Source organism: Python bivittatus, unplaced genomic scaffold (genome assembly GCF_059951505.1).
Source record: "Python bivittatus isolate LINGU-HERP-01145 unplaced genomic scaffold, Pbiv_v1 ctg000980_np1212, whole genome shotgun sequence".
Taxonomy (NCBI): Eukaryota; Metazoa; Chordata; class Lepidosauria; order Squamata; family Pythonidae; genus Python; species Python bivittatus.
In genome coordinates, this window is record NW_028277125.1 from 21,641,425 (window position 1) to 21,668,431 (window position 27,007).

The 27,007-nt window shown below is 40.3% G+C and overlaps 1 long non-coding RNA gene across 1 annotated transcript in view; it reads left to right on the plus strand.

Annotated features, from left to right (window-relative positions):
• The window catches only part of LOC112540427 (uncharacterized), a 137,575-nt gene that overhangs the window by 81,759 nt on the left and 28,809 nt on the right, over positions 1 to 27,007 (plus strand). The gene's annotated exons all lie outside the window — the stretch shown is intronic.

Below are 27,007 nucleotides of genomic sequence, written 5' to 3' on the forward strand. Positions count from 1 at the left end.
CAATATCTCAAAAGTTCTCTTCCTCGGTTAAAGAGGTTTCTATTTTTAAATCTGAGGGTTTCTGTATATTATTGTTATTATCCACAGTACACGGTATTTTCTAAATTAATGTTTTGCTGGAGATGGTGGCAAGTGCTAGTGCCACTAGATTTACTGGACTTTCCATTATCCCAAAGTGTCTCTGACGATCACACTTCCCAGTCTGAAAAAGCCCAATAGGAGGAGGTTAATATCACTTGGTTATTGGTTTGATTTATATCTCATCTTGTCTCAGGAGCTCAATGTGATTTACATGGTGTTTCCTATTCTATTCCCACAACAACCTGTGAGGGAGGTTGGCTGAGAATGACAGCGACCATATTCTTAATGTCTTCCGTTATTGATTTAATTGACGTGTGTGAAGCTAGAGAAGCCTCAGACCACCCAAATATTATTTTTATAATGAAAGCTAAGACATTTCACACCATTAACCACATTTTCAAAGAGCAAGAACACCACACTCCAAACATGAGAAGGTCCAAAATTGTTCTCCGGGTTGGAAGAAATTTTGGAAGTACGGTGGAGAAAATAGATCTAAACAAAATGAAGGCTGCACCTTTTTCCTTCCTGTCTTTTGGACATGACCAGGATCAAACCCATCTCCTCTCTTCACCTAATCCTATCAGATCCAAACTGACCCTCCCTGCCCCCAGCAAAGACCCCCTGCAATCCCATCTAGATCAAAGAATAGAAGCCTCCTCACCAGCCCACAGTACAGCCCAAAGGGAGCCGTAACAAGGGAATTGCAACATGAAGAAACTCCAACCCCTATCAGCCTAATTAGTTCAACATCCCATCTCCTCATCAATGGGATTCCCCAGCTCTGCTGCTGCTCCTGAAATGGCTGTTTTGCTTAACAATCAAAATAACCCCAGGTACACCAACAAGGACCTGCCCGGCTTCCCCAAAACTGGTCAGCAGGTCAGATCCCTAGAATTTCCCACTTTGTAGTCCTCAACCTCTTTCAAAATCTTTGTTTTCCCATTGTTTTAGGTCCCTCTTTCTTGTAAAGGAGGCACCCAACAATCAATAAAGGTTGGTTCTTCTTCAGTGTTATGCTCTGTACCTCTGAATTTTCCACAACAAGAAGCAAATAGTCTTTCATCCAACTGAATGAGACCTAGTAGGAGGAACATGCAACAGAGATTTTTCAACACATCTCTAATGAAGAATTCAGGATCCAATCTCTGACATATTCTGAAAGGACTGGAAAAAAATAAGAAAATTTGGAAAATCACAGCCAATTAAGCAGAAAGCAGAAGTGGGCAGTTTATTGGCTTTGTGCATCCCCCAGGCCTTTTTCTGTATTCCTCAGAACTACAGGTAGTCCTCAACTTACAACCGTTCATTCAGTGACAGCTCAATGTAACAACAGTGCTGAATGAATGGTGGTCATGACTGGTCCTCAGAATTACAGCTGTCCCAGCACTCCCGTGGTCATGTGATCGTGATCTAGGCACTTGGCAACCTGTTCTCATTTATGATTGATTGCCAAGCACCCTGTGATCATGTGATTGCCATTTGCAACCTTCCCTGCTGACTTCCCCAGAAAGTCAATGGCAGGAAGGTCACAAGTCACAGGGGCAAGTCTCCCCCACCTGCACACCCGTCCCAGCTCCTCTGTGCTCATGCTGTGCTGGCCACTTGCACACCCTTGCGCACCCTCCCCAACCCACATGGCACCTCTCATGCACCGTTGCGTACCCCTGTGCACCCCCACACATCCTCCCCAACCCATGTGGCACCTCTCCCGCACCCCCATGCACCCTCCCTGACCTGTGCAGCACCTCTCACTCACCTCCGCGTACCCTCCCCAACCCGGCAGCAGCCATTTACCTGCCTGCAGGCCTGGGACTTGCAACTTCCTGCCGGCTTCCCCATTGACTTTAGTTGTGGGAAGGAAGTTGCATTGCCTAATGACCATGGGATTCAGTTAACAATGGCAACTGGGACTGCAGGGATTGCCATTGCTTAGCAACAGAAATTCTGGTCCCAATTGTCATTGTAAGTCGAGGACTACTTGTACCTCCTCCATCACCACTACTGAAATTGGGCAGTAAAGGGCTGAAAGATTTGGCATGATTTTTCTCTTTCTTTTTCAGAAGGAAGAATCAAAGTAAAGGCATTAACATTCTGCTGGGGAAAAAATAAAAGTCACTTTCTACTTTAAAAGCCAAAGAAAAACCAACCAGTATCTCAAAATGTTCTCCTCCAAAATATTTCAGTCCTATCTCCTTTAGGGATATTGCTGTCTCACTATCACAAGAGAGCAGAATGGCCCTCAGAAGCTGATGAATAAAGTCTGTTACCTGCTGCTGAGCTATGTGGATCAATGATCTGACATGATACAGGAAGTTTCCATTGTGCATTAGCTGTAAACATCTGCAAAAATGAATAGATATAAGCAAACTTTATCTGGCCACTGGACTTAAAGTGCGGTGTTCTTATTCAGCAAGTCCTTTGTCCACCAAGAAGTAAAACAAAGCCATTTTTTTGTCTATTAAAAGGCAAAGATTAGACAATTATATAGACAAGATATTGAGGGGTGCTTTTTTATTCATTTAAAACTTGTATGATGCCTTCAAAACATTTCCCTGGGGCAACTAACACTCTAAAATTGCCATTTAAATTTTCTCAAATTAAAACACATGGCATACAAGTGAGTAAAGGCAGCAGAAATGAAGGAGTTGAAAAGCTTTATTGCAGCTTAACAATATATTCCAAGGCTATATGGAATATATTGTTTGGTTATGTCTGCTTCACCATCTGAACTTCCACAGTGTCCTCCTTTTCCCCAGCTCAGCATTTCCAGAAACTGTACTGTGTTTTTGTTCCTCCAGCTCACATCCCTTGTGAAGCTTCTGCTTTTTACAGCTCATATTTCAGACTGAAAACTTCTTGGTCATGTACCAGAAATTGCATCTGCAAAACCACTTCCAGCCTGCCAGCAATGCAGCTTCCAGCTGTGCTGTTCATGTTTGCCATTCATTTCTGCAGCACTTTATTTGTTAATGCACGCTTCTTAGTCACTCCAAAGTTGAGGCTGGTAGCTGAAACGAGCAGCAGCTCTCACGGAAAGTACGCCAGTTGGCACGTGGCGTTCAGACGAGATAGTCTCCCAAAGCTGTAAACAAGCGCCCCATTTCTAGCTGTGGAGTGCTGTTGACTCTGCCTCCACTGTTCTAGAACAGGGCTGCATAGAAACGGGGAAAAGGGGGACAGGGTGATATTTAATTCTGTTTGAAATCTTTTCCCCAGACAGCATGTCTTACTAGGGAGATTCACGTGTCCTACTAGCAGGCTGAACCCTAACCTGAGAGGGCTATAGATTTTTTGCACTCGCCTAGACTGTTTACAAAATCTTGTTTCTGTGTAGTCAGTGTCTACAGAAAAGACCTTACATGAGTGGAAACTCTAGTCTCTTTGTACTTGTATAGTATACATATAGAGCTCTTTCACACTGCTTCCAAATGGTGAGTGTTCTTTGTCATTGGTCCAAGACTAGTTGATGGAATCACACATTTCTCTGTGGCGGCTTTCAAAGTATCTTGGAGGTCGCATAACTCCCCAGTTGTCAACAATGCTGGATTGTCAATTTAGAATCCTCTTGTCCGAGTCATATATTTCTTGTTGCTATTTTGTTTTGTTCTGTTTTCAACTTGGAAATAACATCTGTGCTGGATGGAGGATAGAAACTATAGCTCTCTTTTCTAGTTCTTGTTCTGCTGTTCTTTCCCAACTGCCATAAACTATTTGTCCTTTAAAAAGATATTGTTCTCAGATGGGTAGTTGGTACAGATGACCAGACAGGATCTCTTCCAATTGATTATAGCCTTTACCTTAAAGATGAAGTATGCACCTATCTGGAGGATTTTGATGAATGCAGAGAAACTATATGGGATCTCAGTCCAGATTACAACTAAGTAGCCTTCCTTCCTATGTAAGAAAAAGAAAATAAGATTTTTTTTTCCTGTTGAATTAAATTCAGAGAAGGGGATACTTGCTACTTTTCATATGAGATATTTTTCCATTCAAAATACATCCTAGCTGCTTTCCCACCCACTTAAAAAAATGCTTCACTCAATGCATTTTTAAGAATAAACAATAGGGATCAGAGTATCTTAGTCTAATGACGACTAGAGATTCCCTCCCCTCAAATGTTCCACTTGTATCTGCAGGCAGATTACCAATAATATTTTTTACATGTGCAGAAGTCCATTTCATTGCATTCAGCAGGACATTTCCTAGGGAAGTGAGTATAGGATCATAGTCTTTGGACTTCTGCTTGAAACTGCTTACAGGAAAGTCAACCCACGTTTTGCATTTTAAATGCACAGTTGCTTTCTTCTTTATCCTGTAAATCAGGCTTTCTTAATTAGCATTTGGGATTACAGGATTGGAGGGCATCTAATCCAACCCTTTGCTTGATGCAGAGTTTCCAGAATTAATACCTCCCCACCAGTAAGGTGTTGAGACCAAATCTGAAAGAGTTTATAGCTCAATAAAGTGGCTCAGTGTAACTGTCCTGTAGAATGTTCTGGATTCTATGGAAAGAAATGTATCTGACTAGAACTCACATCTATAATTTGTCATAGCTCATTTCCTTGCTGGAATCTTTGATATCTGTGCTAAGAGGCACGCAATTGGAGAAGTTGTTAATTTCTCAAGGTATGCATGAAGAACAGATACTGTATCACGTTTGATGATACAGTAATTTGGCTCATAATGATGTTATCAGCTGATGCACTATTGTAGAAAAACAGAAACTACAACATTACAACAGGGTGTTTTTCTTTTTAACTGATGGGAAATCGTGCACTCAGGAAAGTACACATAAGCACTGTCATTTGAGAAATGGCCCAAATATGAATATTGTGAATAAAGAGTTTCATCATCTTAGCTAGTTGTTCCTAGTAGAGTAAACCTGTACAGATATCATCCAATCTTTTTAGAAGACTTTCATTTTAATGATAATCACAGAATCTCATTAGAATGAATGCCATTCATTAACTAAACATTGTGCCAATTGAACTCTTTTTCTTGCATGTCAGAAGTTGAGGGGTTGGGGCTTTTGTATAAATACAAATGATGTATCCATGAAGGATCTGGGCTTTGTGCTTGATCTGAAGAAGACTAACTTTCCACAGTAAATTGCCTGCTTAAATACCCAAATGCAGAATGAAACAGGATTAATTTTTTACAATTAAATTGTTCTTCTTAGTGTGTGACAGCCTACTTACCTGGAAGTAAGCTCCCATGGATTCCATGGGACTTGAGTGAACATGTGCAAAATTGCACTGTTAAAGGGTTTAGTTTTCTTATAAGAAGGATCCATAATTTGTTAAAAACTGTATACTTCTAAAACATTAGTACACACATTTTTAGGGAGCCTACATTGGTCTTTGAGTTTGCTTCCCATGGTTTGCTTCTAAACAATGAGCCAGCACAAAAACTAAATTCAATGTAATGTATATCCAAATTCAGTTAAATGTGGTTAAGCATTAAGCTTATAAGTTGCTTAATACACATATTTTACTTTTCCAAAATGAAACATCTGCTGTGGTTCACCAGTGTAAAACTGCAGTGCTTCAGGGGCTGATAGAAAGACTATATTCACCCCTCTGTTCAAGTGCCCTGTTGATCTCTTTCATCATTTTCCCAGTGAAGGTGAGTCTGTGGTTCTCCTGCAGGCTTTTGTTCCTGGACAAATTGGTTTGGCTATAGAAAAGGGGTTCAATGATATGTGTTCTAGCTGGTACCTGAAGCATATAGGATATATAAATACTATGCTGTAAAAGAAAGGTATCTTGGACCTGCCCTTGAAAAAAAAAACTTTCCTCTATTTCTCATGGATTCTGTTTCCTAACTCTGGTAGCACTAAGGTAATTGGGGCACAAGGCAATAACGTCTACTAGATATTCAAGAATAGTCTGTGTAAGCACCCTGTAAAATTACCATTATGTTGTCATGGTGATACTAAAACCAAACTGGAAACACTAAGCGAGATACAGTGATGTGTGTGTGTGTGTGTTTATATATACACATACACACACACACACACACACACACACATACATACATACATATATAAAACCAGAGGTCAACATTTACTTTGAAGACCAATAACCAATACATTCATACAGAGTTGGTCAGCTTTTGAATAACTTTGCCTGAACAGGTAATTTCAGAGAAGAGCTTTATTAGCCTTGGCTTGACAGTTTTATTAATTAAAAGCAAAAGCACCTCTGTGCACCTGCCTGTGTGTGTATGTGTAGTTGTATAAGATCCCACCAAAGAACATGTCGGCAATGAACTGAAATTCCATAGCTCTAATATCCTCTAAAATTTCTCAAAAAGGGACATAAATAGACTGTCATTCATTTCATTAGAAAGCATTAAATGCATTTTTAATAAGGGACAGTAGACTTTTGCAAAATATCTGTCATTATTATTGGTTATTTATTTATTAAACAAATGTATATAGCCACCCAACTCATACACAGTGACTCTGGCTGGCTTACAGAATTAAAATCCCCAATACAAAGAGCCCATCGACCCCCCCCCCCGGCCCCATAGCAGGAAAGGGAGGGGGATATTATAGGAAGGCAACAACAGCCTCTTTGACAATGTTCCTCCATATATACGTTAAGCATAAGAAGGGAAAGTTTGTGCTTACTTGGCTCCATCCCCAATTCTTCAGATTTTACTAAGCATATGTTGGAGTCCCTTTATGGTCTTCCACCTAGGACATGGAGGTTCAGGAACATGAACAATGTGCAGGATTCCTTCCTTCCTTCCACCCTTTTCAGCATGGATACAGAGGAAACGTATGAACAAGTATATTGTCCTCTTCTAACTTGTTTGTGTTACTTGTCTGCACTACAACAAGGTTGTTTAGCTTCTTTTTGAGTCACAGTCCAAAACTTTGAGTAAAATGGTAGGGGACCTCTTTGGAAAAAAAAGTACACAAGGTCAGGACAAAAAAATGGATGAGGCCAGATGGCAAAGTAATTTTGATCTGAGTTAAATAAATACATTTTAGCAGTATGACAACGTTTGTATTATGGCAATACCTAATCATCCTCTTCCCCAGTCAACTGATGATCTCTGTGCAGCCAAGTAATTCCAGCTTATTGGCACATCCAGGAACCTGATAACAAGGACCATTCTTAGCCAACTAGCCCCTCAGAATATGATTCTTGGGCACCTATGCCCAATATGATCTTCAAATGCTACCATACATCCTGAATTGTACCCGTTCTGGATCATACAGCTGCTCCAGGACCATTTGGGCTGAAAAGCTCTTGCTAAGGTTTGGATTAAAGGCAATAAGCAATACGTAGCCTATACTGTAGATTACATTTGTTTGCCTGGCTGCAGAATTGTGATATTAACTAGGCATAAGAGCTTTCTTTAGAAGGACAATTACCTGAGCAAATATCTTAGGAGGAGAGAGAGAGGGAGAGGGAGAGGGAGAGAGAAACAGTTGGCCAATAGGGTCATGATATACATGGGAGTAGATTAAATTTCTGCCAAACTATCTAGCCTCTCCCTGTCCTCCCCCCTCCTTCCCCCAGTCCCCAATTGGCTATGAAAAGCATTTTGGTCTGATTTCTAAATATTAATCTTCTTTTATTATTTTTAAATAATTTTTACTGAAAGTTTTAATAACAATAGTAAAAGAGAATACGAACTAAACTCAGAAAGACAGGAGAGTAAAAAAAGAATAAAAGGTGTGCAGAAGAAAAAGAAAAGAAAGAAAAAGAGGAAAAGAAAGGGGAAAAAAAGAAATATTTAAAGAAATAGTTTCCCATTTCATCACTACAAATATAAACAAACTTAATAATTCATCACCCCCTATAATGTTACATATATTAATCTTCTTTTAAAAGGAGGCACAGACCAGCCAGACAACAACCAGACTTTTCTGCCCAATTTATAAGTCTGGTCATACATTTACATTCAATTTGCAGCAATCAATTGTTGACACATTATTTAAATTGTATTGAAACTGATATTTGTATTTGTATCCCTGCCCTCCACCCCACCCCACCCATTTCTTTTATTGAGTTTAATACAGAAGGAGAAAAAAAGGCTCTGACTCAACAAATCCATTTTGGGGTAGGTCATAGCTATAACCTCATTAACCACTTGTTCTGCTAGTTTATATTCTGTTCAGCTTATAGCTCTTGAGGATGTGGACAGGATGTGTGGAGAGATGAGGGCCACCACCTGCTTATTCAGTCCTGCTCCCCCAGCTGTTAAATCAGCCAGGTTGGATCTGGCCCTACTGTTAAAAGAAAGAAGTGTCTCCTTTTGTGTAAAGGAGACTATATGAAGAAGTTTACTAAATAAAACAAACAAAAAATCCTCCCTTGACCCAGTAAATCTATACAATTACGGACCAATCTCAAATGTGCCATTTCTGATCAAGAAGATGATAGCTTTCCAGTTGAGGATGCATCTAGATTATATCAACTTTCTGGATTCATTTTGTTTGGGCTTTTATCAGAAGATGGTATCAAGCTACTTCGATTGATGACATACACCAGGAAGTAGATGGAGAAAGTATGGCCTTGCTAGTTCTCCTGGACCTCTCAAAAGTTTTCAATATCATCAAATACATTATCCTTCCAGCCCATCCGGTTGGACTGGGACTTGGGGGCACTATTTTACTATTGGGCTGTGTCCAGAAGGTGGTATTTGGATCTACTGTTCAACACCTAGGCCAGTGTTTCTCAACCTTGGCAACTTTAAGCTGTGTGGACTTCAACTCTCAGAATTCCCCAGCCAGCCATGTTGGCTGGGGAATTCTGGGAGTTGAAGTCCACACAGCTTAAAGTTGCCAAGGTTGAGAAATACTGACTTAAGCTATTGACTTCAAGTGTCCCATAGGCTTCTATCTTATCCTCCACGCAATTCAGTATCTAATGAAGCCACTAAGGGCAATCAACTGGGGTTTTGAAATGGGGTATTCTAAATGTCACTCTATTGCTCCTGACCATCCTATTCAAAAGAAATACTGACCTAGGCTATTGACTTCAAGTGTCCCATAGGCTATAACCAATAATAATGACAGATATTTTGCAAAAGTACCCTAAATATTAACTAAGTTTGGCAATAAGTTGGATGAAAGAGTACAGGCTGAAATTAAATCCAGATAATACAGAAACGCTTTTGGTAAATTGGAAACTGAACTCCCTGAAGAGCAGGCTGTCTGTCTGGAAGTGCTCCTTGATCCTCAGCTGTCAGTGGATTTGAAAAAGATGGCTATGGTTAGGAGTGCCTTAGCAGAATTCTTTTTAGTGCACCAGCTGTGTCCCTTCCTGAGTCAGATTTGGCAACAGTTATCTGTACCTCGGTTACATCCTCTCGTGACACGAAGAGTCGGACACGACTTAACGACTGAACAACAACAACAATCTGTACCTTGGTTACATCCTCTCGTGACTACTTCCAGTATCCTCAGTGTGGGATTATACTTGAAAGGGGTTTGCAAGTTGCAGTTGTTCCAAAATATGGCAGCTGGGCTGCTAAGTTATCAAGGTACAAGGATCTCAGGATGCTTTAACTGAAAGACTGCACTGGTTATCAGATGTTTATTGGGGATAATCTAAATTGTTGGAATGGGCTTTTAAAGGCCTCAACAGCTTAGGGCTGGACAATTTAAAGGACTGCCTTTCCTGTTTCAAACCTGTCTGGTTAAGGAACATCCTTTTGGAGTTGCCCCCATCGGCAAAGGCTCATTTTTCTGGCACCTGGTAGGAAGCCTTGTTCTGTAATGTTCCCAGGCTTAGGAACATACTCCCTTAAAAGTTACATTTGGCTTCCTGCTTTAAGAAAGCTGTAAAAGTGCATCTCTTTCACTAGACTTTTAATGGTTAGATCAGTGTTTCTCAGCCTTAGCAACTTTAAGATGTCTGGACTTCAACTCCCAGAATTCCCCAGCCAGCATGCTTAAGTTGCCATGGTTGAAAAACACTGGGTTAAATAATGCTAGAATGTATTCTACTGGAATTTATTTATTTATTTTAGTTTTGCTGGCGTTCAAGTCAGTTTTTGACTCCTGGCGACTGCCTGGACTAGTCCCTGTTGTTTTACTGGCAAGATTTCAGAAATGGTTTGCTATTGCCTCCTTCCTAGGGCTGAGAGAGAGTGACTGGCCCAAGGTCACCCGGCTGGCTTCATACCCAAGGCAGGACTAGAATTCACAGTCTCCAAGTTTCTAGCCTGATACCTTAACCACTAGACCAAACTAGCAATTTTAACCTGTATTTTTTAATTTTTTAGATTCTGTTTTTCTTTTTAAATTTTGTTAGCTGTCTTGAGTGTTTGTCAAGGATATAAATCAAATAAATAAATAGATCTTCTCAGTATGGTGTTCTCCAGCTTAATTGGTCTATAATTTCTGTGATGATCACCCAGCCTAGGCGTAAGTCATGTTGAATGGGGTTGATGGGAGTGGTAATCAATATAGCTTAAAGGGACCCCAGTGATGCAGGTTAGTCTGTTATGTCAGGCAATGGAAATATTCTCCTGATAAGCGGGCACTGCTTTTCATCAGCAGCCTGGTACCCATGCAGATGATGTCTATTATTGCTGCATTGTTCTACTTCCTCTCCATCGCTGTACCTCTCCAATGCAGCTTTGCTGAAAGTTGTGCCAACAATAGCAGTACAGCCCACAACCTGTGCTATGAGATCACCCAAATGCTCCCCTTTGCACTACAAACAGGCTACTGTGTATTATAGGACCCCAGTCTCCTGTTATTTAAGTTGCAAACATTCTCACATGTCTATGGGAAGAACTACCAATGGACTTAGGGAGACTTTCTTCAGAGAATGTGTGTACTGTATTGGATCACACTGTAAATTACTTTTTATGGTGTCTTTCTTCCAAGAGAAACATATACTTTCTATACTTTGATCTTCTTGGTCACCCTGTCACCTGGTCTGAGAATGATTATCTCTCTACTTTGGGGCAATTAATAATTCTGGAATTCAAATATGACTCCAAAAATCATCTAGGCAAATAATGGTACTTGGAGGGGGGAATGGTGGGAGGGTGGGGAGAGGAATGGATTTAGTAAAGACAAACATTTATGCAAACATCAGGCGGCACATACCCCACCACAGGGTGTTTCCCATTCCCCACCCCTCTTTGTAAGGAGATCTTTCTTTAAAAAACAAATAAAGCAAACAGGCAAAGAAGCTCTGAGCTCAAGACTTGTTATGCTTGTCCTAACATTTGCAAGTTCAGCCTAGCGGGAAGCATGCTTTTCCCTTGTAAAAATACTTTTGGTGTAAAGATTTGGGCAGAAAGAACCTGTTCCATCATGGATGATGCTGGTTGCATCCATTCCTTAAGCACTACATGAAAGAGAGAGAGAGAAAGGTAACCAGGCCTGCTTGCCAGCTTTGCTTGATGAAAGGATAGCCCTGCTGAAACATAACCTCAGGGGCAGCAGCACAGCGAGTCCCTGCGAGAAGAAGTTGTCAGGAACAAAGCTAGCTTGCCGTCAGGGTATCTGTGTCAACTGAGAGAAGAATGTCCAGATCGCCCTGACCTATTCCCACAGTTTTGGGGAGCTGGGACAGAATGACACTTGTATAAATAATCTGAAGCCTGACTTAAAGAAGAAGTTGGCATATTAAATGTTTGATTCTTACTGCCTGAGTGGTTGCTTTTATTATGTAAAGGTACTAGCTCCCTTCAAAACTTTCAGAGGTAAATTTGTTTCAGTGGCAAGAGCTGCTGGGTGATGAAGCCCCGAATCTCTCCTTTCCTCTTTATCCTTACCCTGCAGTCATCTGTTGGCCCATGCTGTGGAACAGACATGGAGAGAGAAGAGGTGAGAGAAGAGAGCAAAACAGAGAAAGTGAGAGGGGGTCAGGAGTAAAAAAGAAGAAATGGTTGGAGGGAAATATGAATGTGCACAAGAGAGCCATGAATTGTTTGTATCCTGTCCAGTTTTGACTTGTTTCACCCACCATTGACATAATGCCCCATATAGCTTCTGTGTTTTGCCCAGGGGAATGCAGGCCTGTAATTTAATGAGATGATGGGGGAGGGAAGAAAGAGAGATTTTCTGAATAGGCATCGATTTGCTATGCAAGCCAAGATGATATTACGTGCATCATGAGGTCATTGCACAAATGAAGCAAAATACATAATTCATGTCATTTGCACAATGATGTCATGACAGACTTGATATATATACACCCAATGGATACCCATGGTCATATCCTTCACGTGGCCATGATTAAAATTTTCAACCACTGGCAGCTTTTTTTCTTTTTTTTGGCTTTCATCTGTGCATATGGTTTTGTAGGTTTGTTTCTACGTGATGTGGAAATCTTTCTAACACAAGACTCTTGTGTCTATACCTGTATGCCAATCATCACTTCAGCTTGTGGCAGAACGTTCAGGCAACAATTAAGTAACTTCAGGTTCAGGGGACTTATGATATGCTGTGTGAAGTTCTGAGTTATAGATCTAAGCAAATTATTTTCTAAAATGAACGTGCATCATGAAGGGGAAGATAATAATAAAGCAAGCTGCCTGATACAAGGACAGAATATTCATTCATCTAACATGGCCTTCCTCAACATGGTACCCTCTAGTGTGTTAAGATTGCAGTTCCCAGAATTCCTAACCAGCATACATGTTGGGTATTTTAGATAATGCACAGGGGGTAATAGATTGGGGAGGGTTGATCTACACTGACTTTAGCTGGGTCTTTTATGGACAGCTATACAATTGTTCTCACTGTAGCAGAACCAAATTGAATTCTGGGGCCATTGGGTTTAAGAGGCCACATTAGGTGCTAATGCCAGACACTAAAAAAAAAATGCCAGACACTAAAAAAAAAATCCATTTTTAAGTTCAGAGGCTTCTCTCCCCTTGTCCACAACTCTGATGGAATCATAAGGTTGGAAGAGACCTCTGAGGTCTTCTAGTCCAACCCTGTCCTCAGTCAGGAATCCTCATACCAGCCATGTCCAATCTTTTTTTGAAAACCTCCAGTGATGGAACACCCAGGACTTCAGGAGGCAGGCAGTTTCATTGCTTAAGAACTCTTGCAATCAGGAAATTCCTCCTTATTTCAAGTTTAGATCTCTCACTGTAAGGCTTCCACCCACTGGTTCTTGGCCATACTCTGGAAAATAAATCCACACTCTCTACCCTGTGATACCCCTTCATGTATTGGAAGACTGCTATCATGTCTCCCCTTAGCCTTTTCTTGTTTAGGATAAACATACCAAATTCCTTTAACTGTTTTTCATAGGATTTTGCCTCAAGCCTTTTACCACCTTTGTTGCTCTTCTCTGAACTCTTTCCAGTTCCTTAGCATCCTTTTTGTATTATGGCGACCAGAACAGAACACAGAATTCCAGGTGTGGTCTGACCAGTGCAGCAAACAGTGTACTATCACTTCCTATGATTGTGACACTCTACTTCTGTTGATACCTTCCAAAACTAAACTGGCTGTTTTGGCAGCTGTGGCACATTGTTGGATCTATCAAGACACCCAGATCTTTCTTGCAAGTACTTTGCTGAGTCAGGTACCACTTTTTCTTATATTTGTGCATCTGGTTTTTCCTGCCTAAGTGCAGAACCTTATTTTTCTTACCACTAAACAACATTTTGTGTGTTGCTGCTCATTATTTAAGTGTATCAAGATCCATTTGAACCTTGAGCCTGTCTTCTGGGGTGTTACCAATCCTCTGCCACCCGCTCCCCACTCCATCCAGCTTTGCATCATCCACAAATTTTATATGCATCCCTTGTATTCCTTCATCTTAAGTCATTTATGAAGAGGTTGAAGAGTCCTGGGCCTAGGACAGAACACTGAAGTACCCCATTGTATTCCTCCCTCTGTACGGGCATAGACCCATTAAGGACTATGCATTAGCTATGGTTGTTCAGCCAACTGTGAATCTATCCAGTAGTGGGACCATCCATCAAATATTGTTTCAGTTTATCAAGAAGGAGGCTACGGTTTACTTTATCAAATGCCTTACTGAAGTCTAAGTACACCACACACAGTATGTAACATTCCCTTGGTCAACTACTCTAGTCACATTGTCAAAGAAAGTAATAATTTTTTTCTGGCATGACCTGTTTTTAACAAATCCATGCTGGCTTCTGGTAACCACCCTGTTCAAGCCCACTGTTTGATTATCTTTTCTAGAATTTTCTCAGGTATTGATGTCAAGCTGAATGGTCTATATTTTCCTGGGTCTACTTTTCCCCCCTTTTTAGAGCATCAGAACAACATTGTCTATTCTCCAATCGTCTGTGCTCCAGGATTTCTCAACAATTTCAATAATTTCTCAGATGACATCTGCCAGTTCCTTTAACACACTGAGATGTAAAATCCATCCAGGCCAGGATACTTGAATTCATTCAAAGCAACTAGATATTCTTTCACCAATTCCTTATTTTGACCTGCATTTCTCTTTTGCTTCCCATTGTGCAACTTCTGACAAGTTGGACCACTTTTTCCTTGTGTAAAAAGACAGGTGCAAGGTAGGAATTAAGCAGTTCAGCCCTCTCCCTGTTGCCTGCCGTGATTTTACCATCTTCTCCACCCAGTGGGCCAACTGTTTCCTTGACTTTCCTCTTGTTTCCACCCCCCAAAAGCACATGGAACAAAACAACTTGTGCTACTAAATACTCACCTTAACATGACTCCATACCATAAATCATTTTACAAACCTCCATCACTTTCACATGGTCCTATTTTTCTAGGGAAATGATGAAAGAAATAATAGGACTGAAGTAATATTTGTTGGGATCTAACTAACAATTCACTTTTGAAAACCTTCTCGGGCTTGCTTGATGCAATTGCCTGCACTCCCCCCCCCCTTTTTTTTTTTGCTTCTGGAAGTTCTAGAGATAATGTTACCTAAAAAGAAACGAAAAGGCCAAAGTAACCTCCCAGTTTAGCTACAAATACCAGCAAATGGTTTTGTCATAACCTTTTGCTCTGACATCATTCTGTAAAATGATAAATTGCCTTAGCAACAGTGGGCGGAGGTATAAAAACTCACCATTTACTAGATCTATGTGTTTTTTGTTCTCAGTTATCCAGCCTGCTCAGTTCTTTCTGCTGAAAAGATAATCAAGACCACACAGTGTCAAAATACTTAACACCAAAGAGTCATGTTAAACAGCGTTGTTTAGTAATAGAACACTGTTTTGTTCCATGTACTTTTTTTGTCCCGTTTTTCAATAGTATAGTCTCTTCCTTTTCCTTATCCATGAAACACAACCTTGTTCTCCAGATCAATCCATGCAACACCCTAATATGGATTTTCTCCAATAACCATATGAACTTTCATAGATACAGATGGTATGAATACCACTGGTAGAAATATTTGCATATGGGAGTTTGGATATCTGAAATGCATTCAGTCAGAAATATTGTCCTTTACTTTAATTGGACTTAGCCCCATGTAAGCATGCATGTAGGACTCCAGTCTATATCGCTTGGATCAGATTTGCTGGGTTAGCCATGCTTTTCTTGAATATTCTAAAGAAGCTGAAGCACACAATTAATTGTTCTCATGTTTAAATTCAGTGAGTTTATAATACTAATTCTATTTTGTAAGCCTGTTTTGGGATTATTACATTTATAATGAAAAGCAGACAATGAATGCTATCAACCAATAAGTGAATAAATAATCCTCAATTATGCTCCTGTTCCAAAGAAAAGAAAAAAAACACGTTTTGATATTGTCAGTTGTTAGCTATTAAATCTTGAGACTTAATTTAGATAGTTCAAATTAAGAACACTGCACCATTAGTAAAACAAAGTCAACAGATGTCAGAAGGTAATGGTGAACCAAGACACTATTTGTGCAAACATCTCCAAGCACTATTCAACCCTGTCTGTAGGAAATTGAAAATCAAATGCCTTGGGGTTGATCCATCTGTATTATTGATACCATACTGACCTGGGTATCACATTCTTTTGTCAGGACCAGGCAATGGACACCAGAAAGCTTAAATTTTGATTGGTCACAATTTACTAATCTCCAAACCTTGATTTTGCTCTGCAGAGTACTCTCAGAGCAAGATGGGAATATGTACCTGAATATCTAGCCTTTTGCAAGGAAAGTCATCCACAGAATTTTTTTTTTTTAAATAGTGATTTCCTTTATTTCCCATACATTCACAATCCACCTCTTTGTTGCTATGAACATAGGAAAGCTCTTTATCATCAGAGCAAGCAAGCTAGCAGAGCATCTAGCCTTTGGAACTTTTTTTTAAAATGTATTTAGAAAATGCAGGATAATTCAAAGAAACAAATATTTTCCAGATGGTAAGAATGACCCCAAGAACTTGCAAAACTCTGGAGAAAGTTGGAGAGTCAGAGATCTCACTGGATCTTACAGAAGGTGTACCCTCCAGAAAAGAGAAGCATTTGGAATGTCCAGACCTTTGAAAGATGGATTGCTTTATTGAGAAGAAAGGACATATTTTCAAGAGCAGGAAGAAATGTAACAGAGAAGGCTTAATGAGTTAGGCACGTCTGCATCACATCTGCATCATGTGGTTGTCAGGCAGATTAGAGATTAGCGAAGCTCTCCAGTGCCAGTGTAACCCAATTACATGCAGAAGTTCAGAGCTGCCCCTAATTTACTGAAGAAAGCCAGTCATTGTACCAGTTTATGTAGCCTTTAGTTCAGTAGCAACACATATATGTTCTGTATGCAAAAAAAAGCTTCTTGTCCAAACTCTCAATTTTACATTTTTTAAAGAGATTGAGTAAGTGATACTAAAGACTTTTTCCTAAAACCCTGTTGAGTTATGTTCTATGAGGGCAGAAAAAATAGGGGCTAAATTGTCTTATTTCCTATAGGACAAACTTCAATATTAAAAAAAATTAAAAATGCTTTTTTGACATGTTTACATAACACCCAGAACCACAAAATAGTGAATCATATTTGAATCTAGTGTAAGATGCAAACTCAGCCTGTTTAGCTACTCTATAATACAGTGTGTCTTGAAAAGCCAGAAATTTGGATTAATTCCATAAATCATAATCATTAGACACCTTACACAAAGAAGGTCATCCTCCGCTTGTTGTAGAGAAGGGCTAAAGAAAGCCCATCAGATCCAAATTTGACTTGAGCTATTTTCATACTCGCTTTTCACCCCTGACATCAATTCCCTTCCTCTGTTTTATTAAAAGTTTATGTGCAAGCAATTTAGGCAGGGATTTGCTCTCTTACACGTTGCAAAGTGCAACACGTATTATTGATGCCATAAAAACAAAGGTAATAATAACAATACATCTTAATCAATAATGTGAACTATCAGGCTGGTTCCTTATTTGATTATACAAATGACATATTTAATGCTATTTGGATAGGGTTGCTTTCCTTATTTAGCAAACTCTTGAGGTTTATGTTTAATGTGAAGTTTAGCTTCACATTAGTCTTCAGTCACAGTTTCATCTCTTGGTTGGCAAAAACTCAAGGGGAAAAATACACTAATCATTCTCTGTTTTCTTTTGCCAGATCCAGGTTTAGCTCCTATAAATATAGCTCCTGCTTTTGCATATTCACTCAGCGGGAATTTGTAGCAAAAAAGAGGTGGGGGCTCTTAGTGGCCTGTGTCTTTCCTTTTAACTACAGGGAATGTGCTAGCAATTTTGCAGCATTTGTGTAAACATCCTGTCATGGACAGTGAGATGGATATTTACTCATGACCTTAAATGAGGCTTTCAGTTTTGGTTTCCAACCAGTTGGCATAATCCCAGCTCCTTGACAGAGACGATGGCCTTGTCAGCTTCAGTCTCTCGGATGCTCTGGAGACATAATCTCTGCCAAATATATGGAGAGCCCTTTAGATCTTTCCAAATTTTTCCCACAAAGCTGGAAATAGCTACTGAAGTCTGGCCCACAGTCCAGCCTGACTTCTTTGGAGGACTCATTATTGATGCCTGAAAGGCTAACCTTGTAGACATCTAGCAGACCAGCCTTCTTCTGCCTGGTGCCTCCCAGGTGGATTGGAAAGATTGGGGTGAGATGAAGGCCTCCTCGTGAGGATGTGCATGCAAAAAGATTGCCAGGGCATGCTTGTGTGTGGTGAGGAGATATGAGGATGAGCCCTTTGCCACTCCGCTCCATTTCACCTCCATTTCACCATCCTGAAAGAAAGTGAAAGGAAGGAGCAAACGGGTAGTCCCCCTTTTTTTCAGGGACACTATAGGTTCTTTTAATGCCTATCTCTAGAGACCAGAAGGCATAGTTAAGTCTCTCATTCAAAAGAGACAATAAAAAGGAAAACAAAAGACCAGAACATCTCCTCACCAGCAATCATCACCCAGATAAGCAGAGATTAACACCAAGATTATCACCAGACATACAATCAGCAGTAAACAATACCCTAATCAAGGAACTACCACAGGGAAAAACAAAACAAAACCCCCACCCCCACCAACACTGGCAGGGCATGCCACAGTATATAAACAAAGAGCAAACCCCATTCCATTCGAGCACTGAAGATGTTACCCAGCTGGGTAACGAAACGTTTGCAAGAAAACAGCCAAGGTCAGAGAACTCCAAGGACTCCACAGTTAATTCTCTCTTTTTCATTTCCATGACACTAGCTAGGTTTCAGGTCATACAGGCTACTTTTGAAGCTTGGGAGGCCTGTTTATGACCTGGAAATAATCTGGTTGTGACCTGATTGTGATCTGGGTTTGCATATCATATGGGCCCTTAAAGTGATCTTGTGAAGCATGATATGCAAATAGAGCCATTGACTGCTAGATGGGTGGCACATGTACAGATTTATCCACACATCTACTACTCATGCATTCAGCATTACTGAGCATTACCTCTCCCTTTCAGTAGTCCTACAAGATCACCAAGAAATCAGCTCTCCTTGCTAGCTGCCTGGTGAGGCTGATCTAATTGGCTGATGAAGAAAAACAAGTGAAGTTTCTGGAAGATCTGCAGGGTCAGTGGGAGGGAGGGGGGAAGCACCTACATTTCTCTTTCTTTCTGGTGCTTTGCTATAAATATGATATCCTATTGCGTTACCAGTGAAAAACTGGTCTGCTCTCCACTGGCCAATTCAGTTTGATCACCTTGATAGCCAGGAAAAGTAGATAGGGTTTCTGGTACCTTTGCAGGCTGAGAATGGTATAGCTCAGTGATGCACATGATCTGTGCATGTTATAGCAATAGGCACTATTTATTCTTTATATAGAAATCCTGGACTTTGAGTGCATTATGCCTGAGGTCTTCTCCATGAATGCCAGCATATTCATGAACATTTCCCATTGATGACTACCAGTCCCCTGTCCTGGTCTACTTTTAAATTTAAATGTAGTGTTTAAAAAATGAATAGCAAGCTGGCATATTACCTAACGAACTACTGATTCCCAGAATAATTTTTATTTTTAAGAATGCCCTGGGCTCTTTAGACATTCTTAGGAAATAAGGAGCTGTGCCTCATTGTCTTGCTTCAAATGTTTCCACTTCCCCAGAAAAAAGACAAAGTTAAGCTGGGGGATGATAGTAACCAATTTTTCACCAGTGTGTCTTTTAGTGTCTTTTTAAACTGGTGTGACTGTCCAGAGTCACTGTGGTAGTCATCTTGTGAATGGGGAAGCTGCCTTGTCACCTCCAGCCACGGCAGCCATATGATCCTCTCAAAATGTCAGATGTAGTCACTGGGCCCAAACGGTTGATGATGTTTGCATTAGAGTAGTGTTTCTTAACCTTGGCTGGCTGGGGAATCCTGGGAGTTGAAGTCCATGGATCTTAAAGTTGCCAAGATTGAGAAACACTGCATTAAATAATGTATGAAACCAGTGTTAGTAACTGTTGGTTAGCAATCAGAAGATCTGCCTTCATCATACAGGATCCATGTGTGAATTCTTGAGAAGACAGACACACCTAACAGTTTGGAGTATGCAAATATTTTCCGATGCTAGCTTTTCCAAGGAAATCATACTGGTTACAAACACCAATGATTTATTGCTGCCACTGGGCAAGTCCCAGTTCACCCCACCAAGCACGAGGCACATTTATCTCTGTTTGAATGCAGGACTAGAACTTGGTTGCCATATGATATAGAATTGCTGATTTGATAACAGTTTGCAGGATGCTATGTACATTCCAGAGTCGTTGGTATGGAAACCACACAAATACTGTCACTATTTTGTAGTACTTTACTGTATATTTTCCTGTTGCTTTAAATAAAAAAAGAATTTTAAAAAATAGATAAATCCCAGAAGAGTTTAGTGAGAAATGCAAATTAGCTGAACATTAGAATAAGGTAAGAAATCAACCATATGCTTTCAGCCTTCTATAGATTTAGTCGGACAAAAAAAAAAAAGCATTAGGAATTCATCAAGCCCACTAACTGCTAAACTCTTAGGTTCCTACTCCACCCCACCAACATTTCTCATTCTTGTAGATTCCTAAGGAAAAGCAAGGCACTCAGCACATGCTTTGGTTGTTAGGCTAAGTTAAAGTGCTCCCCACCCATCCTCACATCATTAGAAAACTACGCTGGCATAAAAATTTGCTATCCCTCTGCCAATCCCTGTTCTGGCTTTAAAGCTTCTGTTATGACTTGGTGTACAGGGCATGTTAAGCAAAGCCACTGGTTAAATCCACTGATTTGGCTGCTGTTCCCTTTTCTGAGCATCGGTACTCCATAGGAAATGATGCGCTAATCACAGCACTCTGGGATAACAGTATGGTTTTCACAGATGGCTAGACCCATGGAGTTAGCCAACTCTCAAAGTACTATACTGAGATAGCTGATCCAAAGTGGTGTGATGGCGGCTCTCCTTCTTTTCTGGGAAGTTCTACAATCCTCAGGTCAGGCAGTTAGGTTGTCGCTGATGCACAGATGGCAGAGGCTCTCCTGTAAAGCAGAAGAGTCTTTGCTGCTTCATTAAGCCTTCCCTCTAGCCATGGGATGGTGGAGGCTGCCCCATTCTGAATTTCTTCAGACAACCTCCCGGTCCTGCCTTCCTTTAGTGCTTTTGTGGAAGAGCACTAAACTTGTGTTTAGGCTGCTTTTAAAAGAAGGCTGAACCCAGGTATAAAAGCTGTATAACAGCTGATAGGAAGGGGGTAGTTGCTTAGTGCAGTGAGAGAATTCCCTTCCAATTCACCAATTTACTTTGCAGTCCAGTCCCAACCCCCCACCCCACCCAATCAACATCTGCCATCTATTAGCTTAGCTTATTTTTAAACACACTTTAGTGCTTTCATTCAAAAGTTGGGGAGAGGTGTTTCCTGAATTTCTCTGACTCCTCTACCTCAAAGCCCCCACCCCCAATTTGTCAGCTACTCTTGGGTCTGATTTAGATTTTTGAGCTGCAGATTGGCTCAGGGACTAACAGGGGAGAACTGCTACCTAAAGTCAAAATGCCTCCTAAAATTATTCCCCAGGGATTGGAGGGGAGGAGTGTTCCCAAGATGGCCAATGAATGCTAGACTGATCTGACTTCTGGAGGTCACCTGATGGTGCCACTGACAGAGTGGTCAGCAAGGGAGGCCAGATTGTATCCATGAAAAAACCTGTGTTAGGATAAAGGGGGAAAACATTGTTTTAATACTGGATCCTTTCAGAATGATAATACTCCCCAGGTATGGGTTGGGGATGGGTTGAAGACAACCTAATGAGGACATGGGAGAAAAAAGAAATTGCAGGGGTGTTTGAGATATGATTGGGTGCAAATGGGAAAAGGTTTGGTGTCTCCTTCAGCTTTCTTATACCTTCTTTATTATGTAATCCTAAATCAATCACCTTTTTTTGATGCCTCAGGGACTAAATATTGTCTTCTGCTGCTTGTCTTATGGCTATAGAATTGTTTGGTTTTCCCTTCCAAAGATAGCGATTGGATTCCAATTTCAGAGGGAGAAACCAACATCAGATTCCTCCTCCCTGTACTCATTCCTGCAAGCTGAGCCTCTAATATCAGGAAGGCTTAAAAGAATGTGGCAGAGGACAGGATGAATGGCTCTTCAGAAATCCCAGCTCTTTGCATTCTTCCTGTCCCCTCATAGCTGACCAGCATATTAGGAGGTGATGTAAACATATTGCCTTCCATTATGATCAAAATGGAATGCAAAAAGAGAAGGTGGGAGAAATGTCAGCCTTCTGGCAATGTGGGAACACTGCAACGTTGGAGCGTTCCAACTCAACAATTAGATTTGCCTGTCAATTAACTTTGGGGGGGGTGCGTTCTAGAACTCAAAGCACATAATTTATTTCAGCACTGGCTTCAGTGTCAATATTACAGCTAGAATATGAAAATTACAGATCCTAGGCCAGGCTGCTAAAAAAGGGCTTCTTAATTCATAATTTTGGAAGAAATTAGTAAATTGCACCAGTGCTGTAATGAGAAATCACAAAGATACAGCTTTGTTAACTTGTTAGATATTCCAGCTCTCATAAGAACAGACTCAGGCTTTGTCATCAGAAAAAAAAGAAGGAAAATCAGCTACAGAGGCTCAAATAAAAATATTTATGGAGTTGACTATTTGGAGAATTTTCTCCCCACCAAGACCTACTCTGGAGAAAATTTGAGCTTGCTCTAGAGAAATTTCTACTGTACAGATTGGCCAAAGATGAGAGGAGGAAGTAGGAAAGGAAGGTAGATTTAACCTTAGCACCCAGCTGGAAGTTTAGCACCTGCAGAGAGAGAATTTGCTCAGAGCTTTGCACAATATGTCCTAATATGCATGCCCCTGCCCAGGAGGTCCTTCCTTATGGGCCACGTGAAGGAACTAGAATGGAAGAACAGTTTTACAGCATTCCTAAACCCAGTATTGCTATACCAGCCAAATAATCATGCTGCTCAGAAACTGGTGGGTAATGGGTAGGAGTTAAAATGAGAATTGAAGGAATAGTTGTAATACCAGAACTATTTATTTAATCAGATGATTTCAACATATTACAAATGCTTTTATGTTTCCTTCTGATACAAATAATTGCATGCTTACTTCCAGGAGAAATTACAAAACTTCTTATCAACTAAACACCTCAAAATGGACATTGGCACCTACTGTCATCTTTGGTTTGAAAGGCTATGCTGATTGAATTGGGCTAAGATGGACTTTCAGATAGATGTAAGAAATGATTGGGAGAAGACTGCATTTTTTCTCTGCAAAGGAAGGCTAATAGGCTTTCCAGAAATTGTCTTGATCAATCATTGCCTAATGATTATGGTGTGCATATTAATAGGATGTGATATGACCCTTTGAGTCAGTGAGAGGGGATGTTATATTTCCGCAGATTTCTGTTTTCTATTGTGGCTTTGTACCTCTGTCCATTTCAGCAACCATCAACAGGATGTTTATATATCAGATAATTCTTATGCTTGCAAGATAATCCAGCTGCAGCAGACTCCACATTCTTATTGTGCAGTCCTGGATCTTATTAGGCATATCAGTGGAGGCCTTATCATAAGTTAGGACAACTTCCCTTTCAGTCTTTTCAACCAGGATAGGAATTAAAGTGCACCACAACTAGAGAGATCTATGCTGAGGATTTGAAACTGTATAGTCAGCAGGATCGTATACACTAGCATCACCATTCATGAAGATCCATGAGGGTTTAACTTATGGTGCTTGTGCAGGTGGTTTACATAGATTAAACTTTAAAAATAAGCTGTTATTAATGTAGCTTGTTTATATCCTTCTTTCTATCATTGTTGAACTCAAGATAGCCAGCATGGAATTCCCCAGGCCCTGATCAAACTGAGACCCATTTATTCATATGGGATATCTATGCTGCCCGTCTTGGTGGCTAGGTTACCTACCACCCAGAACTGCCTCTCAGTACTAAGAAAATGTTATTGTATTTATGTTCTGTTGTGAGTTTCTTAGGCCTTGGGTTGATCAGTATGGGGCAGAACATTGGAATAGCTAGGTTTTGATTTAATCCAGGAGAGCTTTCTTTTTTAGATTTGGCAATGTGACTGCATTGTGCATCTTTAGGCCATAATGGGGACCTTTGATCCTTGGCACTTGAAAGCTCAAGATGTTTGCAAGTGTCACACATTAGCTTGCTTCCTATGAGGTTTTTCCAGACTGCTGAAAAGAGCATACATTTGTTCTTCTTTAAATAAGAAAGAAATCCCCATGATCAAAGTCTAAAATGGATCAGAAACATAAAATATACTGGCTGGGAAGGTTCCACTTTGAATGGAACCCTCCCTGGCTGGCAGTTATGAGGTAGTCCTTACAAGGAAGAAGAACTTCTATGGATGGATGGATGGATGGATGGATGGATGGAAGGAAGGAAGGAAGGAAGGAAGGAAGGAAGGAAGGAAGGAAGGAAGGAAGGAAGGAAGGTCAGTCCTGAGTACACATTGCAAGAATTGATCATCTTTTTTAGGCTAAGGGCTTCCCATTGTCTTTGAGAGGTGTGTTGAAGATCTCTAAAAATGTGGGAGAAAGATAAAGAAATGGGCAGGGCTAGGATAAAAATGAAATGTTGATGCAATTTCAGTTTAATTAAATATTGCCAATATGATTGTTATCTGGCTATGTTCTCACAATGCTTGAGTCATTTCCCCACTGGTGACTTATACAGTCTTCTAAGCGATCCAACCTCTTTTGTGCCAAAATAAAAGTAATGAAGATTGTCTTTGTGTCATTTCAACACTGCAAGTCTCTAATGGGGAATTGACCTTAATAGTGAATTAAACCTATTTTCTGGGTTTGCACAATACGTTACACTATTAACTAATCCAATAGTCTCCCTGTCTCATGTCCAATTGTTTCTGGAGAACAGGCTAAAAAGATTGCCACACAAAGAATCTTGGATAAAGAAGCACAGAAAGATATAGCCACCCTTAGTAAGGTTGGCTCACCGAAATGCATGAGCCATTACAAGCGTACTTTCCAAATTGCCAAGTATTTAAACACAGAAATGCCCAAATATCTTAAAGTGGTATTTACTTGAGCAAGATTTGAGCAGTTGGACGCAATGGTTAAATATGGAAGATTTAACCAAGTCCCTTCTAATGAATGCACTTGTATTTGTGGAGCTCCAGAGATAGAAGACCTTTTGACATTGTCCATGGGGTTTTCTTGGCAAGGATACTGGAGTGGGTTGCCATTTCCTTCTCCAGTGGACCACATTTTGTCAGAACTCTCTGTCATGACCTGTCCGTCTTGGGTGGCCCTGCATGGTATAGCTCATGGCTTCGCTGAGTTACGCAAGCCCCTTTGCCACGACAAGGCAGTGATACATGAAGGCTGATCGCTGAAGAATTGATGCCTTTGAACTGTGGTGCTGGAGAAGACTCTTAAGAGTCCCCTAGACTGCTAGGAGGTCAAACCAGTCAATCTTAAAGGAAATCAACCCTGATTGCTCATTGGAAGGATCGATAATGAAGCTCAAGCTCACATACTTTGGTCACCTAATGCGAAGAGAGGAGTCTTTGGAAAAGACCCTGATGCTGGGAAAGATTGAGGGCAAAAGGAGAAGGGGACAGCAGAGGATGAGATGGTTAGATAGCATCACTGAAGCAATGAGCATGAAACTGAGCAAACTCAGGGAGGCAGTGAAGGACAGGAAGGCCTGGCGCGATATGGTTCATGGGGTCACGAAGAGTCGGACACGACTTAACGACTGAACAAGAGATAGAAGACATAACACATATACTATGTGAATGTCAACTGTATAAAAAAGAGAGGGATCAGTATCTTGGACCGACATTAGACAAATGACCTGTTGGGATCCTTATATTAAAACAACATATTAAAGTGTGGTCAGAATTCAAAAATTACATATAATACGGCCCTTCATTTGAACAAAACAGTACAGGTGAGATCTGCATATGTGGATCTGATCGGAGTAAATTGTAGGGGTGATACAGAAATATGATTTGCATCTTTTTTCTTTCTTTTTCAATTTCAATTTCAATTTGTTTCTCTTATCCAATGTTTAATATATGGTCTTAATAATGACTTAACGTTTTATATTCTGTATTCTGATATGGCCTAATGGCTAACCAATAATCATAAACTGAAACTGAAACTAACCCAGTAGGCTGGGTTTTCCCAACATATTAACCCCCAAAATATTAACCAAGATTATTCTTAACCAAGATTAGACACTGTGTTCATTCTACTGTTATATGACTTGGTTAAAAGTCTTACATGAACACACCCCTTGCATACTTCATTATTTCCTTCTTCTGTCACATTCAAAATCAGTTTGGTTGGATTCAGGGGATACATCCAATGTTTTCATGCTCTCTGAGCAGTGGCCTTAGTGTGTAGCCCTGGCATATGGTGAGAAACTCAGTTCTTCTGCAAACTTGGAGTAACTGTTTCAGCTGAGAAGCTGTATTTTTTGCTTTTCAAGCTCAGAAGGTTTACACATTTTTTCCTCCATTTTATACTCTCAACCGTTCTGTGATCAGGATCAGAATGAGTGTCTTGGTGAAGTATATAACCCATGGAGCTTCATGGCTAAGCCGCTATTTGATCCCAATCAAATCCTACATTTTCCCTTAATTGCTGTGCCCCACTGATTTTTTTTTTTTTTTTAAAGCTTGGCATTGTGAACAAGCTCTATCCCTGAAGCATTCCTAGATTTTCTGTACTTTGTTCTAGCAGGTTACTTTATTGCACGAACAGATTCCACAAATTGCTTATTCAATAAAAAGGGCATGTGTGTGTGTGTTTTTAACAGTCCACCTGGTTAAAATTTACCTTCAACCTTTAACAACCTTAGCTACAAGAAATGTTTTCCATACCAAGAAACAGATCCCACCCTTTATCTCTAACTGCAGAAATCACGTCCTATGAACATTGAGAAATAGCAATGAAAGTTAAGTGTTTCCTTTCCTAGGTATATGTAGAGTGTGCCTTTTTTGTGTGGGGAAATGAAGATAAGAATCATTGCAGATGGTGGTTCACCCATCTATCACACAATCTGTTTTCTGTACAAAGGAAATGGAGGC